This window comes from Calidris pugnax, unplaced genomic scaffold (genome assembly GCF_001431845.1).
Source record: "Calidris pugnax isolate Ruff unplaced genomic scaffold, ASM143184v1 scaffold211, whole genome shotgun sequence".
NCBI classification, from domain to species: domain Eukaryota; kingdom Metazoa; phylum Chordata; class Aves; order Charadriiformes; family Scolopacidae; genus Calidris; species Calidris pugnax.
Genome location: NW_015091083.1, coordinates 4360152 through 4368886, shown reverse-complemented (window position 1 = coordinate 4368886; position 8735 = coordinate 4360152). Strand labels below are relative to the sequence as shown.

The following is an 8735-nucleotide window of genomic DNA, read 5'->3' as shown; positions in this document are numbered from 1 at the left end:
TTTTACTGCGTTTTCTTCCCCCCCCCCTTTTTTTTTTTTTTGCAAGCGACGTAAGTGCCACCCTAAAAAAAAAAAAAAAAAAAAAAAAAAAGGCAGCCTTTTCATAAAACTATAGAATTAACAAAGCATTACTGGTGCATTTAAAATGCAACTGGCAGGTGTCCCATGTTGTTTGATAGCTATGATCTGTATCATCACCATAGAGTCGTCTCTTGGAGCTCTTTATTACATCACTATGTTGACTTCTTGTGATGCCATTTGAAAAACTGTTTGCCAGCTCTCTTCTGATTTAGAGTGTGATGAAAACCTTGACCATTTCTCCCTCATAGACAGAGTATCACTTGGAAAGCACTGTATAAACAAGGACATTCAACGTCTGGTTCAAGGATTAGAAGTAAACAGGAGAGCCAGCGGGGGCCAAGGTCTCCCAGCAGCCAGACTGTTGCCTCTCTGGCAGACCAAACTTCCTCTCAGTCTGCTTTTGCCGCTGACTTAAAGAACAACAATTGTCATCATCAGTCCCCTCCCTCATATGGCTAGGGTTCTAAATACTGCATTGCCATTGTATGATTCTCCAGGGTTTCCTCCATGCTATTGAATTCTATTTTCCGTTATAAAGTCGGGACTTGATTGAGTGTTTACTTTCAGAAATCCAGCCCCAGAGGAAACAATTATGGTTTTCCTCTTCTTGGCCATCTGTCTTGCTGATAATTTGTTGTGCTGCAGACACGGTTTATTTTTAGTTAGTTCTGAGCTGCAGCATGTGGCTTTGTTGCCTTAACACTGTTTTGCCTGTTTCATGATCATTTACCAAATTGTTTCCACTTCATCATGTTCCTTGCAGTTCCTTATCTGAAGAAGCTTGCCACCCATTCCACTTTTGTCATGCTAGGGAATATACAGAAAGTCTCAGGTTTCTCACTGAAGGGGGAAGTTGCAGTCTTCCGCCGAGTATGAAATTACTAATTTTTTTTCTTATGTCCAACATTTAATCTAAGACTGCTTGAATTTCTGAAGGTAATGTTTACGTAAATTAAAAAAACACCAAACAAACCAATAAACAGTAGGTCTCAAAATACACTTGCCCTTTTCAGAATAGAAGAATAGAATATTTCACATACAATTATGTAGTCCAACTGCCTGACCAATTCAGGGCTGACCAAAAATTAAAGCATGTTATTCTGGGCATTGTCCAAAAGCCTCTTAAACTCTGATAGTCTTGGACCACCTCCCAGGAAGCCTGTTCCAGCATTTCACCACCATCTCGGTAAAGAAATGCTTCTTAACGCCCAGTCTGAACCTCCCCGATGCATTTTTGAACCATTCTTATGTGTCCTTTCACTGAACAGCAGCCCTTCTCCACTTCTCGTCAGGAAACTGTAGAGAGCAATGAGGTGACCCCTGAGTCTCCTCTTTCTCCAGACAAACCCAGAGTCCTCAGCCGCTCCTCAAAGGACATGCTCCTTCCACCAGCTGCTTTGCCCCCTCTGGACACAATCAATTACCTTGAAAATTATTAGATATCTACTCTGTATGTGACTTAATACTTGGGATAGGCCTCAAGTAAAACAATTACAATCTTCTACTAATACTGGATTGCTTGAAAACTTCAGTTATTTGGCACTTCTATGTAATCTCACTCAGTTTTACTAAGATCAATGGTGTGGCTCCATTAAACTTTAAATCAGTGTTATCATGCCAGTACACCATTCTAAAAGTTGATGAATAACAGCCTCAGAGCAGTGTCCCATCTGGCCTCTAGTGGTCAAGTAAGATTCTGCCTACCCTCAAATCACAGTATTGTTGTTGCATGACAAGAATATCTGGTTTTCTAGATCAGAGAGCTGGTCCTGGGATAAGCTGTGTGTGTGTCTGATGGCTGAAGGCACTGTAGACCCTACAGAGATTCAGCCTGGTCTCTCAGTTCCTCAGAGTGCTCCAAACAGTAGGCTGTAATGGAAAAAAGGGTCAAGGATGTCAGATTTTCTACCTGTAGGCACATGAAGGGATACAGTGGTGTTCAGAGCTGCCTTTGGGGACAGGGAATAGATCCTTTAGGTGTGGTACAAGAAATTAAACTCCTCCACATTCTAGATACACCTCAGGCTGGGGTCAGTTCTGGCCGTGCACAACAACACTATTTGTCAGTGCCTGACAACATACGGATTTGTTTTGGGTCCAGCTGAGCCTTATATCAAGATGAACGATATATGCATGGGCAAACTATCTTTGGCTCTTCCAAGTGAGAGAAGGTCCCTTCCTGAGCAAGAGAGCTTCCTTAGAAACAGGAGACCACTGTGCTAATGTGAATTTACTGCCAGGTGTAGACAGGAAAGTGTCTTCAGGTGTCTTGGCCTAATGCTGCATGCATAGACATATTCTTGAGATCAGAGAAATGCTATTGGGTTTTTGAGCTGTGCAAGTTTGGTTGAATCCTCTCTATATCCTGATTTTAAAGGTGGTTTTTTGGTAGCTTTTTAAAAATAATAATAATAATAAAAAAAACCCAACAAAAATGACTTTCAACATCTAAAATGTCCAATATATGATTCACCAAGTGTGGATCTAAGGTAAGAGCTCCCACTCATCAACCTAAGGTTCTGAGATTATCTGAATGGTGACTACTAAACTGTGGAATGAAACTCCACAGATAGAAAGGGACCAAAATTAAAAATGAGCATCACTTCAGAGGCTGACAAAAAAATCAAATATAGTAGCAACAGAGAAGATGCACTGCGTATAGTTTAGACAGACAAATTAAAAAAGAAAGGGAAAAAAAAATTATTAGAGATTGGATGTCCACTAAGGCGCTATTTCTTTTGATGTGAAACACCTAATGGAAAGGAAACATTTTATTGTTAATGTACACCTTAGTGAGACAGGATATCACTCATGGAAAACTGGGAGAGCAGTGTCAAAGACTGGCGACAGGAAACACAAAATCAGCAAATTTCTGGTCTTGGGGTGGCTGCTTTTAAAAATCTGGAGCCATTGAAGGACAATAGGCATTTATATGTCAGCCAAGCAGCAATTCTCATATCCTTATGCAGGGAAGTTTCCCCTTGTTGCCTACAGGGATACAGGTTCCCATAGCAAAGGAGGAAGAAGTACTAGCAGGACCTGAGGAACAGATTCACTCTTTTAATATGCCAATTCAAAAAGGGAAAGTTGAGTCATCATTCTGCAAAAGGAAATATTGACAGGAATCATGGTAATGCTATAAAAGAGAATTTTCAAATTCCCCTGGCTTTTGAGCTTCCTAAAGAATGATAACTTGGGCAACTAGAAACCGTTACTTTCCTTTTCTTCCAGGTTTGCACTTAGGGATCATCCTGCTGGGCATTTTCTGGGCCATATGTAAAATAAAGGGTCTGACCCTGAGCTTACTGTTAGTGGTCTAAATCCAATCATTAAATTATGGTGTTGTTTTAAGTAATGGAAATGAAATTCTAATGTCTTTGCTTCCTAGGATTCCCAGCAAATTACGTAGGAAGCCATCAAAAATAACTTTTCAAGTTTCAAGGTTGTGTTATAGACCTTTAACAATACTTAAAAGAAATTCCTAAAATGATTCCAAAGCCAAAAGACACTTTGATTATTTAACTTGATCTTGTATATAAATAGACCACACATTTCCAAACAGTGCTTTCCCAATACTTACATTTTATGAATCCTTTCCGTGACCGAGTTCTGTTTATTGAGGTGTATTTCTTTTCAAAGCTATGTTGAAAAACTTATCTAGGAGAAGAAATGGGCTGTATTTTTGTTTCAATATCTATTTTAAGTATGTGATTAATCTCTACATAACTAACATGACTGTATCCCATGTGACTTAGGGTAACAGAGGGGAGGGTACCTTCTGTGAATTCCTCATATACCAAGAACAGATGGGATATAAATCAGAGGAAATGGTCTAAAGTTGCGGCAGGGGAGGATAAGATTAGATATTAGGAAGAATTACTTTACTGGTCAGGCACTGGAACAGCCTGCCCAGGGAGGTGGTGGAGTCACCATCCCTGGAGGTATTTAAGAAATGTGTAGACATGGCTCTTCAGGGCATGCTCTAGTGACCAAGATTGTTGAATTGTGTCTGTCTGTGGGTGGGTGTGGTGGTTGGTTTTTTGGGGGGGGGTGGTTTTGGGGAGGTTGGACTCGATCTCAAAGGTCCCTTCCAACCATGAATATTCTGTGATTCTGTGACTTTGGTTTTATAGCCTATAGAGAAAAATACATCATTCACTGCAACTGTGATATGAAATAACAATTAGTTCATAGCAGATAATGTAGCATTCCAGTAGAAAGCTCTAATGCTGTCTCAAGCCCACAAAATTAAATTAAATTGTGCATTCATTACTGATGGAAAAGAAGGGAAATACTTTTGTTGTATCAAAGCTACTAGTCTCCCTAACAAGGTAGGAAAAGTGTAACTTCATATTTTAGATTGTGCAATCTTAGATGGTTTTCATCATAAATAATACTTCAGTCTTGTGTCTCAGCTTTGCAGCTGTCCAGGGAAAACTACGTACTTTTCCAATGTCAAATGAGCTGAAGAATGGAAGACACTTGTAGCGTGTATGTTGATGTAATTTAAGGAAGATAGGAGACAAAAGGGAGGGAAGCAAATTGTATAGACTAAAAATAATTCTTAGGTATTGTGTTGATGTTGCTCTGTAGGTCAAGGGAAAAAAGGAACGTGAAGAAACTCACATCTGGAAACTTAAGCAATAGATGCATAGAGGCTGTTTTTCCATGCAAGCAGATAAGGCTTTTGCCTCTGATTTCATAGGGCACAAGATTAGTTCCTACTATATATCAGTGCCTCAAGTCCAAGCTAAATGTTGTTTCTAAGACTTAAAGGAGCTGAAGTGATGCAGATACTGCAAGGCTCAGACTGAACTGCATTTTGTAAATGGCAGTCTAACAAGTCAGAAGAATTACTTCAGTTCTCGTTAGAACAAGATTTTTTTAACAGCTTCCTTTCAGAAATGTACTTCATTTCCCTGCAATTCCACTCAAGGAAACCCTGACAGCCTCACAGATTGCACTAAACCAATTAAATCAAACAAACCCTATGGTTTGTGGAACAGACACTAAAATCTGTTACTCCCAAAACACTTTGTCTTCAATCTGTTTATTAGAAAGGCTTCCAACCTGAAAAGGTAATGTGTCAACAGTTACAAACAGTAGAGCTTGCTGGAAAAAAAAAAAAAAAAGACTATATATATCCTAACAGTGACAGAAACCAAACCAATTCTCTGGTTGTACTGATTTGTAATGAATTTCAGGTGTATAAATCAGCAGATAGATATGACTTAGGCTTCCAAATGAATTAGGAATGGTTCCATAGAAAGGATAAGCTTCTGAATTCTGTCATCAGGGTTTCCATCTTAAAAAACACCCACAACCAACCAAATAAACAAACAAAAACATCCCCCAAACCTTCTCAAATCTCTGCCAGAAGCTGTCTAAACTGGGAACTCCCTGATGCAGAAATCACTACATTTTTCATTTAACCTGAGCCGTTAACACATGGCTCCCATCATTAACTGAATCTCAAATCTATGCTATCAAAGCCCTCACCTTCAAAAACTTCAAGGTGATAAAGTAATAACCAGTATTTAGTTGCATCACTGGTCAGGTTTACTGCTTCTGCTGTTTTGGGTGAAGGTGGGTGGGATGAATTCCTGACCAAGTAATCAAGCAAGACCAGGGCACGTAGCAGATTCTTCCTGGTATGGAATCTAAAAAGCGCTTAACTAAAATGTGATGGACTCTAGTGAGGTCCTCCATCTGGAAAGTGAGGACCAGGACTTTTCTGGGTGTAACGTGTTTCTTGACCCGGAAGCACTCTACACATCTCTGCTAGACGATGGAAACAAGGCTTGGCTAGAAGGGCTTTAGGGTGGGACTTGGACATATGGATCCTCGTACAGAGAAACGGAAGGCTGAAGTTTATGGATTCCTGTGCTTAAACTGAAAATAAAGACAAACATAAGAGAGGGAGATGAGTTTTGAATGCAATTGGTATTCTCTTCACAGCAAAGTGGAGACTCGAGATACCAGTTCTGGCAGCTTTTCAGTGGTGTGAGCCGAATGCATTAGGAATAAATTAATGTGATTGTAGGTATGCTAAATAAAGTGGCAGAAGACAAATGCCTGCGCTGACAAGATACTAAACTGGCTATGGAAATAAAGTCCTATCTTGCAGTCTTTGATGTCATGAAAAACTTTTAACATTAAATAGGAGGTGCATGAGAAATGCAAAGCGAGATCCATTGGCTGTGTCCACAGGGTAAGTAATGGGTCATGCCAAAGTCACTCTTGCCATTGAAGTGCCAGTCACAAAATTGCTCCTAGAGACTCAGCAGAGCTGTCATTCCAGGAAGCTACAAAAAAGCACAATCTATCCTTCAAGGGATCAGTTAAATTTTGCCTGGGGACTTTATTCCACCTTTTAGTACTCTGAATCTGTTTGGAGGGTTTTTTTGTGGGTGATTTTTTTTCTTTTTTTTTTTTTCAAAATCTCACTATTGTGCTACTATTTGTCTCTGGGACATGCACAGAATAGGTAACTGACACCTGCACTGCAGGAAAAAAAGCCTGATGTTAGGGATTTTTTTTATTTCCAGTTGTGGAATGTTCCTGCCCTCTGGTTTTGCTAATCTGATGTGGTGGCATTTTCCCTGGTTTGTATTATTCCCATAAGAGGAAAAACTCAAGTGGTTTGAGAGAGACATTCTCTTCACTTCTCTGCCAAATTTACTCTGTTGGTTTGGGTTGGTTTTTTTTTTTAGTATAAAAGAGCACTTCACCACTTGATTTAACACTTATTATGTGGTTCTTTCCTGTTAAAATAGACGTGTTACAATGGAAGTCTCGTACCGCACAGATTTGAAGGAGATACTTCCTATTTCCCTGTAGTGAGTCACAGTGTTGATGTGCAGGGGGAAGATGGGGTCACCTACAGCCAGCAGTCCATCTGCAGTGCCTTCCCAGGCCAGCTGTGTGTGCTCCCCTTGGAAGGGACACCTCGTTCTGCCTCCTGGCAAGCCCTGGAACATCTCCGTGTGGGAGCCGGCATCGTGCCCTTGCTCCCAGCCCCACCTTGCACACAAACCCATGGCCAGCCCAAGAGGTTCTCATCCGAGTAGCCCTGCTGCGATTTTCTTTAGTGCTCGGGACGATTTCCTATGTTGTTCAAGTAATGGGTTGGTTTGAAGAAGAGCTTTTTAGGTCCCTAGGTCTTTTGCTCTTGACAGGGCTGGTTTCTGAGACAGCTGTTCCCCACTTAGCATGAATTAACACACGGTAAGTAGATGACCACTGAATGAAGTAGGGAATTGTTGCCCACCCTTAGTAAGGGTGACTCACTTCTAATTTAAATCAGCCTCGCTGGGGAACACTTTTGTAACCCCAGCCCAAGTTAAAACATATCTGATAATCTGTTTATATCAAAAAAAAGGTACTAGATTATGAAAAAAAAATCAGCTTGACAATTTCAACATAGTATGCTCTTCACTTGATGTATTTAAAAGTTGCTTCAGTGACAAGATTATATTGAAAATTTTAGAATATGAGAGTCTACAACTGTTTATAATTATGCTGTTGCATTATACTGTAATAAAAATGCCCTGATTCTTGTCATATCATAGGTCTTAACATTCTAAAGGTAAAATTGAAGCTAAATGAAACTATTCTGAAATAGGACAAAATATTGTAGGTTTTATGTTTGCTTGTTTGTTTTTTTTCTCATTCAGAATGGATTATTTTTTTCCCCAAATTGCCTGAAGAATAGGAATTCTAGATTGCATTTTGGAGAAGGAAAAATCAAGGTTTAATCTAGAGCATTCTACAATCACAAGTGAGGCAACGTGGGACAACAACATCAAGAATTAGGTCCTACACATCCTTCAACTACAAAGGAAGTGGGAAGGTAAGGAAAATTCTTACATGGCCAAGGTTTGAGTTTGACTTTAGGAGACTCCAATCAAAACGTACTTAAGACGATAAGACCCAATTGAAACAAGACTGAGTAAATAGTAAGCAGAAATTACTAGGGAAGGTTGCACGGAGTATAGATACCAGAACAGCTATAAAACTGGTATGGTCATATAAACTATTAAAAAAGCAAAAGTATAATACTTCCAAAGGAATTAATGGGTACTTTGATTTACGAGAAGATCAGGAAAATATATACTTTGTAAGTACTTTCTTTGCATCAGCCGTTCTCACAGAGGACTTTGAGGAATATTTACCCAAAATCTTTCCAAGCAATATTACCAGAGATCAAAAGAGCTTGGGAATTAGCACAGAGTAAGAAATGAAAGAGTAGAAAGATATAAAAGTCCCCAAACAACAACAACAACAAAAAAAAACACACAAAAAAAAAAGCTCAGGTGCTTGGAAGAAGAGCTGAGCTGCTGAGAAAATAAAAATGTCTGTTTAAAATTGTTTACTACACTGGAGGCCCAGGGAGTAATAAATCACTGTCTTTTAAGGAGTCACTAGGGATACTCACAGACCAATAAACCCTGTTTCTGTACCCAGCGAACATCTGCAGGCATAAAACGTGTAATTCAAAACAGAAACGACTAGAAAAAAATCTTCATAAAAGGAGCATCTTCTTGCCTCTAATGGGCAAGGATTATCTGAATATGTAAAGGAAAAATGGGAATCAGTTGATGTGATGTATTCAGAATTAGAATTGTCTAGATTGGGAGGGACCTTTAAGATCA

The 8735-nt window shown here is 39.5% G+C and overlaps 1 protein-coding gene across 1 annotated transcript in view; it reads right to left on the bottom strand.

Moving 5' to 3' along the window:
* LOC106897195 (chromosome unknown open reading frame, human C14orf132) overlaps positions 1-8735 on the bottom strand; it is a 53856-nt gene that overhangs the window by 1001 nt on the left and 44120 nt on the right. The gene's annotated exons all lie outside the window — the stretch shown is intronic.